Here is a 10,636-nt window from a genome sequence, read left to right on the forward strand (position 1 = left end):
GAGGTGGAGGAGGAGGAAGTGTAGAGGGTGTCTTGGGGGTGAGAAATGAGAGGAGGGAGAGAGACTGGTGTGGGAGAGGAAACTGGAGTGTGGAAGCGTGGGCAGGAGGTGAAGCAGCAGCCGAAATGGAAACATTCTGACCCGGGAAGAGGGGAGAGCCTGAGTTTGACTGAGGCCTCACCCTGAACGAGACTCTCCGAGGCTCAGTTTTCTCGTAAAAAAGAAGGAGTTAATTACCCATTGTGGCCCATTAGGTCCTTTCAGCTTTGGACCCAGTGTTTTCTTTTTGAATGATTTATTTTGGAATATTTATAGACTCTCAAAAGATAGTACAGGAGGTCCCACGTACCCATCGCCCAGCTCCCTGCAGTGGTAAAATCTCACATAACTAGGGAGATTTTACTCCCTAGTTGTCATGTGTCATGTCACTGTGTCTCAGAATCTGGGAATCAGAGGTCGGCGGGTACAGTCAACTGGACTAGAGACCTAATGTGGATTTCACCAGTTTTTGCACACACTCATTTTCTTCACTGTTAGTGTACGGTCAAAAGAATGCTTCAAGAAGTAATTATGAACACTCTTGAACAAGTGGGAAAGTGGGAAATAATGCAGCATTGTAGTTGTGAGTAAGAGATTGGCATCGTGTGGCCTGGGTGATTTCACTGAACTGCTTTTAGCTGTGTGAGTATGGACAGGTCAGCAGACCAGGGCTGTCATCTCTAAAGCAGGGAAGTAGTGGTAGTGCCTACCTCACAGCAATGTGGTAGGGCTCAGACGAGGACCATAGTACGAAGTCCTTAGCTCTGTGCCCGGCACATGGTAGGCATTCAGTCAAGAGTGTTGATGTTGGCTTTTCTGGCCCTGGGTGGAGCCACTGCTGGATGTATTCCCAGTGTAAGGCAGTGGGCCGCCAGGCACACGGGCCTTCTGTAGCTGTCTCATCTGTGACCCTGCCCCCAGCCCCTCCTGGCACTGCAGCCCATCTTCTTCTTGTCCTCAGGGACCTTGCTCTATTTGGGGCTTCAGCCTTTTCCTTCCTACTGGCTCATGCCCTCCACCTCAGTCTCCCTCCCTGACCACTGTCTTAATCTGTTTGGGCTGCAATACCAAAATACCATAGACTGTGGAGCTCATAGACAAATTCATTTCTCACAGTTCAGGAGCCAGAAGTCCGAGAGCAGGGTGTCAGCATGGTCAGGTTCTGGTAGGACCCTCGTCTGGGTTGCAGATGGCCGCCTTCTCACTGTGTCCTCACATGACAAAGGGGCGAGGGAACTCTGTGGGGTCTCTGTTGTGAGGTCACTAGTTCCATTCGTGGGAGCTCTACCCCCATGACCTAGTCGCCTCCCAAAGGCCCAGCTCCTAACACCATCACATTGGGTGTTAGGATTCCAGCATGAATTTTGAAGAGACACATTTAGGCCACAGCAACTACCAATGCTGTCCCTTTGAGAAGCACTACAGCACAGTGTTTACAGGCCTGGACTCCGGGGCCACTGTCGGGGCTCACCTCCTCTGCCACTTACCTTCTGTGTGACTTTGGGCACGCCCCTTAATTGCTCTCTGCCTCAATGTCCTCATCTATGAAATTGGGATAATAATAGTACCCACTTTATAGATGGTTGTAAAGATCAAATGATATATGTGTAAAAGTGCTGAGAACAGCCGCTGGTACATAGGAAACACTCTACAAATGTTTTCCATTATTATTTTATAGCCTCACATCTTGAAGGAGTCATCTGGATGAGCTGTCCCCACTTCTCCATCTCCACTCAATTCCATGAAACTTTTTATTATGGAAATTGTGAAGCACACAAAACTAGAGTGTTGTATGATGACCCCAATCTTGTCCTTTAACCACACACACACACAGTTTTTCCTGAAGTATTTTAAAGCAAATTCCAGATCAGAGGTCATTTCCACCCATCAGGACTTCAATATGCATCTCTAACTAATAAGGGCTTAAAAAAAGAACTTAACCACCATGCCACTGTGACAGCAAACAGAATTAATAGTAATTCCTACTATCATCTAATAGCCAGTTCATAGTCAAATGTCCCTGATTCTTCTAGAAGGTCTCTTTATAGTTGATTATTTGAATCAGTATTGAAACAGGATCCACACTTTGCCCTTGGTTGTGATAATTCCTAAATCTTTTATTCTGTTGGGTCCCCCATGCTCCCAAACACCCTTGTTTCTCCCGATGATTTGTTAGAGACCAGGTCACTTGGTTCAGAGTCCTACATCCCAGGTGCTGGTGAAAGCGTCCTCTGGCGCTGTTTGACTCAGCACAGCACACACTTCACGTGCACACGAATCTCTGGGGTCCTGGTAACGTGCACCGTCCGATTCTAGATTCTGGGCCAAGCCCTGACGCTGTGCTCTGTGGACCACTCTGCATGTGAGGTGAACTGCGTCCTCCTCCTGCTTCCCAAGACTGGTATGTGGAGCGAGACGCTTGACCAGACTCAGGTTCAGATTTCCAAGTGAGAGTAACAGATGTGTGCTTCCTACCGCCTCACAACAGAGTTCAAGGTGTCTAGTTGTCCTGCTTTGAGTGACCAAAGATCCATGAGTGGGTTCAGTGCTGTCCACTGGAATCTCCATTGTCAGGAGCCTGCTCAACCTGGTGGCTTTAACACCCAGTATGTTCTCTCCCTCGGTTCGTTATTTCCCTAGGTGTTGCTGTAAAGAAAATGTTCTCTCATCAACTAGCTAGTTATCCTGAAATACAGTTTGCACAGGAAAGGCAGGCTGCGTGCTTGATTCTTTCCCTGCAATCATCCGTTTTCGAAGTAAAACATTGGTGCCCTAGTAACCTCCTGGTAACCAGTGGGCCGTCCTTAAAGTATCATTATGTTTTATATTTAATGCTTTTCTGGTATATTAGAGTCATTATTCTTTTGGATGCTCAGATTACCCCACATTTGGCCAGTGGAAGCCCCTTCAATTTGGCTCGTATGTCCTTTTTTCTGTGTGTGGTAAAATACACACAACAAAATTTACTTTCTTAACCATTTTAAATGTACATTTCAGTGGTATTAAGAACATTCACACTGTTGTATAATCACCACCATCCATCTCCATAATTCTTTTCATCTTATAAAATTGAAACTTTATACCCATTAAACAACTCCCCATTCTCCCCTCCCCCCAGCCCCTGGCACCCACCATTCTACATTCTGTCTCTATGGATTTGACGACTCTAAGTACCTCATGTAAGTGGAATCATACAGTATTTGTCTTCTGACTGGCTCATTTCACTGAGCATGATGTCCTCAATGTTCATCCATGTTGTAGCAGGTGTCATGGTTTCCTTCCTTTTAAGACTGACGAATACTCCATTGTATGTATGTACCACATTTTGCTATCCTTTCATCCATCAATGGACACTTGCTTCCATTGCTTCCAATCGGTTGCTTCCACGTCTTAGTTATTGTGAACCATGCTGCCATGAACATGGGTGTACAGATGTCTCTTTGAGACCTTGCTTTGAATTATTTTGGGTTTATACCCAGAAATGGCATTGCTCAATCATATGGTAATTCTATTTTTAATATTTTGAGAAACTGCTATGCTGTTTTCCACAGCAGCTGCCCCATTTTACATTCCCACCAACAGTGCACAAGGGTTTCAATTTCTCCACATCCTTGCGAACACTTGTTTTCTGTTTTTTTTGAGAGTAGCCATCCTAATGGTTATGAGGTAGAATATTATTGTGGTTTTGATTTGCATTTCCTCAAAGATTAGTGATGTTGAGCATCTTTTCATGTGGTTATTGGTCATTCATATATCTTCTTTGGAGAAATGTCTATTCATTTGCCGATTTTTGAATCAGGTTGTTTGTTTTTTGTTGTTGTTGTTGAGTTTTAAGAATTCTCTATATATTCTACCCATTAACCCCTTATCAGATATATGTTTTGCAAATATTTTCTCCCATCCAATGGGTTGCATTTTTACTCTGTTGATAGTGTCTTTTGATGCATAAAAATTTCAAATTTTCATGAAGTCCAATTTGTCTATTTTTTCTTTTGTTGCCTGTGCCTTTGGTGTCATATCCCAGAAATCATTGCCAAAGCCAATATCATGAAGTTTTCTCTGATATTTTTGTCTAAGGGTTTTATTCTTTTAGGTCTTAAGTTTAGCTTCTTGATGCATTTTGAGTTAATTTTTGTGTACGGTGTTAGGTAAGGGTCCAACTTCATTCCTTTGCATGTGGATATCAACTTTTCTCAGCATTATTTGTTGTTCCCCATTAAATGGTCTTGGCACTTTTACCAAAAATCATTTGATTATATACATGAGGGTTTACTTCTGGGCTCTATATTCTATTCCCTTGGTCTATATGTCTGTCTTTATGCCAGTACCACCTTGTTTTGATTACTGTAGCTTTGTAGTAGGTTTTGATATCAGAAAGTAGGAGTCCTCCAGATTTGTTTTTCTTTTTCAAGACTATTTTGACTATTTGGGGTCCCTTGAGATTCCATATGAATTTTAGGATGGGCTCTTTCTATTTTGGAAAAATACATCATTGGGATTTTGGTAGGGATTGCATTGAATCTGGAGATCACTTGGGGTAGTATTGGTACTCTCGCAATATTAAGTCTTCCAATCCATGAACATGGGATATGTTTCCATTTATTTATATTTTCTTTAATTTCTTTTTTTTGTTTTTTGTGAGGAAGATCAGCCCTGAGCTAACATCCATGCCAATCCTCCTCTTCTTGCTGAGGAAGACTGGCCCTGGGCTAACATCCGTGCCCATCTTCCTCCACTTTATGTAGGATGCCGCCACAAGTGAAGTGTTGTTGTGCCCCCAGGATCCGAACCCCGGGCCACCACAGCGGAGCGCGTGTACTTAACTGCCACACAACCAGGCCGGCCCCTCTTTAATTTCTTTTAACAAAGTTTTGTAGTTTTCATTGTGCAAGTCTTCCACCTCCTGGGTTAAGTTAATTCCTAACTATTTTACTCTTTTTGATGCTATTGTAAATGGAATTGTTTTTTTAAATTTTCTTTTCAGATTGTTCATGTATAGAAAGGCAACTGATTTTTGTGTGTTGACTTTGTCTCCTGCTTCTTTGTGGATTTCATTTATTGGTTCTAACAGCTCTTTTGTGGAACCTTTAGGTTTTTCTACATATAAGATCAAATCATCTGCAGAGATAATTTTACTTCTTCCTTTCCAATTTGGATGCCTTTTATTTCTTTGTCTTATCTAATTGTTCTGGCTAGAATTTCTAGTACCATGTTTAATAGAAGTGGTGAAAGTGGGCATCCTTGCTTTGATCCTGATCTTAGAGGAAATTCTTTTACTCTTTTACCATTGAGTATGATGTTTGCAGAGGGTTTTTCACATATGGCTTTTATTATGTTGAGGTAGTTTACTTCTGTTCATAGTGTTTTGAGTGTTTTTATCATGAAATTTTGTCAAATGCTTTTTCTGCATAAATTGAGATGATCATGTGTTTTTTTAACCTTCATTATGTAGATATGTCATATTACATTGATCAATTTTATATGTTGAACTTTGCTTGCATTTTAGGAATAAATCTCACTTTGTGAGGTTTGCTGAGGATTTTTGCGTCAATGTTCATAAAAGATATTGATCTGTAGTTTTCTTTTTCTTGTAGTTTCTTTGTCTGGCTTTGGTTCAGGGTGATGCTGACCTCGAAGAATGAGTTAGGAAGTGCTCCCTCCTGTTAAATTTTTTTTGAAAAGTTTGAGAAGGATTGGTATTACTTCCTCTTTAAATGTTTGGTAGAATTCACCAGTTAAATCATCAGCATCAGGAGAGTGACATCAGCATCATGGTGGAGTGAGCTTCTCCCATTGAACGCTCCCCCTCTAAGACACAACAAAAAGGACATTCATATTCCAACAGAAGCTATTCACACAACACAGGGGACGTCTGAGGCACCCAGGCAGCCATACACCCGAGGACTGAGGTGCTGGAATCTCCAGAGTAAGTGGAAGGAGGTAAGAGGAGCTCCCTTCTTTCCCCAAGGACTGCGACCCAGAGACTGAGACCACACGGCTCTCAGAGGAGGGGGAGGGGCAGCTCACTGTGTGAAAAACAACGCTCTCCAAGACCCCTCACACCCTGAGGGGATCCCCCTACAGAGGGAGCAGAAGTGTAGTGAGGGTAGTTTCAACAAGCTAGCCCCTCAGGAGAGCAGAGAGTTACAGCAAGGTGAGAAACCTCTGAGATCAGGGAGGCGAAAGTAAGCGCCCCTCCCCAACCCGGCCTGCCCGACTGGCACTTCAGCACAGCAGCGCTTCTGCCCCATCCCCAGAGGCAGCAGCCCCCAGGTGCCTGGCCTGACCAGCAGTGGGGCAAGCCTGCACCCCTGCACCAGAGGCAGCGGCAGCTTAGTCCCCACCATGCCACAGCCCCAGCTGCTCCAGCTGGACCAAGCCACGGCCCCAGCTTCCCCAGCTCCACCGGGCCATGGCCCCAGCTCTTTCAGCCAGAACCTGCCCCGCCCCCAGCTTCTTCAGCTTGACTGCCCTCCATTCCCCCGGCTCCAGCTGCTTTGGCTTGGCCTGTGCTCAGGCTCCAGCTGACTTGCCAACAACTTTGGCCCACCGCACTCCAGTTCCGGCTTCTTCAGCCCAGTGGCACTCCAGCTCCTTCTTCGGCTCAGCGCACTCCAGTTCCAGCTTCTTTGGCCCAGTGGCACTTCAGCTGCAGCTGCTTCAACCCACCTGCACCCAAGCCACAGCTGCTTCGGCCTAGCTGCACTCCAGCTCCAGCTGTTTCCACGCTTCCCCCCAACAGCCTCCACACAGCCACACTGCAGATCAGTGAGGGGCCGACAAGAGTGCCCATGGATTGGAGCAGGCCAGAATACACAGCCCTTGACCCCCACCCAGCGGCAGCAAGAGGAAACTGCAACCATATATTTTCGGTATGAGGAAAGGTAAGCCAACACCAACAGGCACCATGCAAAAATATATTAAATCTCCAGACCAAAAGGAAAATGACAAGCACCCAGAAGCCAACCCAGAAAGCACAGAAATGTATAACCTTAACAACAGAGAATTCAAAATAGCCATCATAAAAAAGCTTAATGAAATACAAGAGAATACAGACAGACAATTCAATGAAATCAGGACTTTCTTCACAAAAGAGATTGAAACTATAAAAAAAAACAATTGGAAATCTTAGAGATGAAAAATACAATAGAGGAGATAAAGACAAATCTGGAAGCCTTAAGCACCAGAGCTGACAATATGGAGGAAAGAATTAGCAATATTGAGGACAGCAATGCAGAAGTGCTCCAGATGGAGGAGGAAAGAGAACTAAGACTAAAAAGAAATGAAGAAACTCTCTGAAAAATATCCAACTCAATTAGGGAATCCAACATAAGGATTATAGGTATTCCAGAGGGAGAAGAGAGGGGAAAAGGAGCAGAGAACTTGTTCAAAGAAATAATATCTGAGAACTTCCCAAACCTGGGGAAGGAGCTGGAAATACCAGTGAATGAAATCAATAGATCTCCTAAATATATCAACCTGAAAAGACCCTCTCCAAGGCATATAGTAGTAAAGCTGGCAAAAGTCAATGACAAAGAAAAAGTATTGGGCCAGCCCCGTGGCTTAGCTGTTAAGTGTGCACGCTCTGCTGCTGCGGCCTGGGTTCGGATCCCGGGCACGCACCGACGCACTGCTTCTCCGGCCATGCTGAGGCCGTGTCCCACATACAGCAACTACAAGGGTGTGCAGCTATGACATACAACTATCTTCTGGGGCTTTGGGGGATAAATAAATAAATAAATAAATAAATAAATACATAAATAAATACATAAATAAAATTACATTAAAAAAAGTATTAAGGGCAGCTAGACCAAAAATAAATAAATAAATAACATACAAAGGATTTCCTATCAGGCTCTCAGCCGATTTCTCGGCAGAAAACTTACAGGCCAGGAAAGAGTGGAACAATATATTCAAAATTCTAAAAGATAAAAACTTTCAGCCGAGAATACTCTACCCAGCAAAAATATCCTTCAGATATGATGTAGAAATAATAACTATCCCAGATAAACAAAAGCTAAGGGAGTTCATTGCCACAAGACCCCCACTACAAGAAATGCTCAAGAAGGCCCTCATCCCTGAGGAAAAAAAGAGAAAGGGGATTCAAAGTTTTGAATGAGGAGGAAAATAGGTCGACAAACCAGAAAAATTGCAGTCCTCTATCAAAATAGATTAGCAAACACTTAATTATAAAACCAAAGATCAAGGGAAGGTAAGCACCAAGCATAAATATAACCTCATCATGTTAAACATGAACTCACAACACAAGAAAGAATAAGATGTGACAACAATAACATAGAAGGGGAAGAGGAAAGGGATCGAATCAACTTAGTCTAAGGGAATAAGAGGCCATCAAAAAATGGACTATCACATCCATGACATTTTTTATACAAACCTCATGGTAACCACTAACCAAATAACCAGAAAAGAATCACACATGATAAAGAAAGAGAAAACTAGAGAACCCCCATACAGAACTACCAAACTGCATTGGTAGTCTGAAACACATGGGACGAGAAATAAAAGAAATGCAAAAGAACTGGAAAAAGAGTGATAAAATAACAGCAACAAGCCCCCATATATCAATAATTACCCCAAATGTAAATGGACTGAACTGTCCAATCAAAAGACACAGAGTGGGGCCGGCCCCGTGGCTTAGTGGTTAAGTGCGTGCACTCTGCCGCTGGCGGCCCGGGTTCAGATCCCGGGCGCGCACCGACACACCGCTTCTCCGGCCATGCTGAGGCCGCGTCCCACATACAGCAACTAGAAGGATGTGCAGCTGTGACATACAACGATCTACTGGGGCTTTGGGGGGAAAAAATAAATTAAAAAAAAAAAAAGACACAGAGTGGTGGGACGGATTAAAAAACAAGACCCAGGGCCGGTCCCATGACTTAGTGGTTAAGTATGCGCGCTCCGCTACTGGCGGCCCGGGTTCAGATCCCAGGCACGCACCGACGCACCGCTTCTCCAGCCATGCTGAGGCAGCGTCCCACATACAGCAACTAGAAGGATGTGCAACTATGACATACAACTATATACTGGGGCTTTGGGGGGGGGGGAAAGGAAGAGGATTGGCAATGGATATTAGCTCAGAGCTGGTCTTCCTCAGCAAAAAGAGGAGAATTAGCATGGATGTTAGCTCAGGGCTTCCTCACAAAAAATAAATAAATTTAAAAAAATAAAAAACAAGACCCAACAATATGCTGCCTCCAGGAAACACATCTCAGCTCTAAAGACAAACACAAGCTCAGAGTGAAAGGATAGAAGGCAATACTCTAAGCTAACAGCAAACAAAAGAAAGCAGGTGTTGCCATACTTATAGCAGACAAAGTTGACTTCAAGATAAAACAGGTAATGAGAGACAAAGAGGGGCATTATATAATGATAAAAGGGACACTCCACCAAGAAGACATATCACTTTTAAATATATATGCACCCACTACAGGAGCACCAAGGTATATAAAGCAACTATTAACAAACCTAAAACAAGATATTAACAACAACACATAATAGTAGGGGATCTTAACACCCCACTCTCATCAATGACAGATCATCCAGACAGAAAATAAATAAGGAAATAATGGACCTAAATGAAAAACTGGATGAGATGGACTTAATAGACACATACAGAGCACTCCATCCAAACACAGCAGATTACAAATTCTTCTCAAGTGCGCATGGAACATTCTCAAGAATAGACCTTATGTGGGGAAACAAGGCATGCTTATATAAATTTAAGAAAATTGAAATCATAACAAGCATCTTTTCAGAGCATAATTCCATGAAGTTAGAAATCAACTACAAGTCAAAAACCAGGAAAGTGACAAAGCTGTGGAGACTCATCAACAACATGGTACTAAACCACCAATGGATCGTTGATGAAATTAAAGGAGAAATCAAAGCATATCTGGAGACAAATGAAAATGAAAATACACCGTACCAACTCATATGGGATGCAGGAAAAGCAGTCCTGAGAGGAAAACTCATAGCAATACAGGCCCACCTTAACAAACAAGAAAAAGCCCAAATAAGCAACTTCAAACTACACGTAACAGAATTAGAAAAAGAGTAAGAAACAAAGCCTAAAGTCAGCAGAAGGAGGGAAATAATAAAAATCAGAGCAGAAATAAATGAAATTGAAGTTAAAAAAAACAGTAGAAAGGATCAATGAAACAAAGAGCTTGTTCTTTGAAAAGATAAAAAAAATTGACAAACTCTTAGCCAGACTCACCCAGAAAAAAAGAGAAGCCTCAAATAAATAAAATTAGAAATGAAGAAGGAGAAATTACAACAGATACCACAGAAATACAAAAGATTATAAGAGAATACTATGAAAAATTATATTCCAACAAATTGGACAATCTAGAAGAAATGAATAAATTCCTAGACTCATACAACCTCCCAAAACTGAATCAAGAAGAAATAGAGAACCTGAATAGACCAATCACAAGTAAAGAGATTGAAACAGTAATCAAAAACCTCCCAAAAAATAAAAGTCCAGGACCAGATGGCTTCTCTGGAGAATTTTACCAAACATTCAAAGAAGACTTAATCCCTATCCTTCTCTCAAACTATTCCAAAAATAGAGGAA

The sequence above is a fragment of the Ceratotherium simum genome, chromosome 8 (genome assembly GCF_057802395.1).
Source record: "Ceratotherium simum simum isolate JZ-2026a chromosome 8, ASM5780239v1, whole genome shotgun sequence".
NCBI lineage: Eukaryota > Metazoa > Chordata > Mammalia > Perissodactyla > Rhinocerotidae > Ceratotherium > Ceratotherium simum.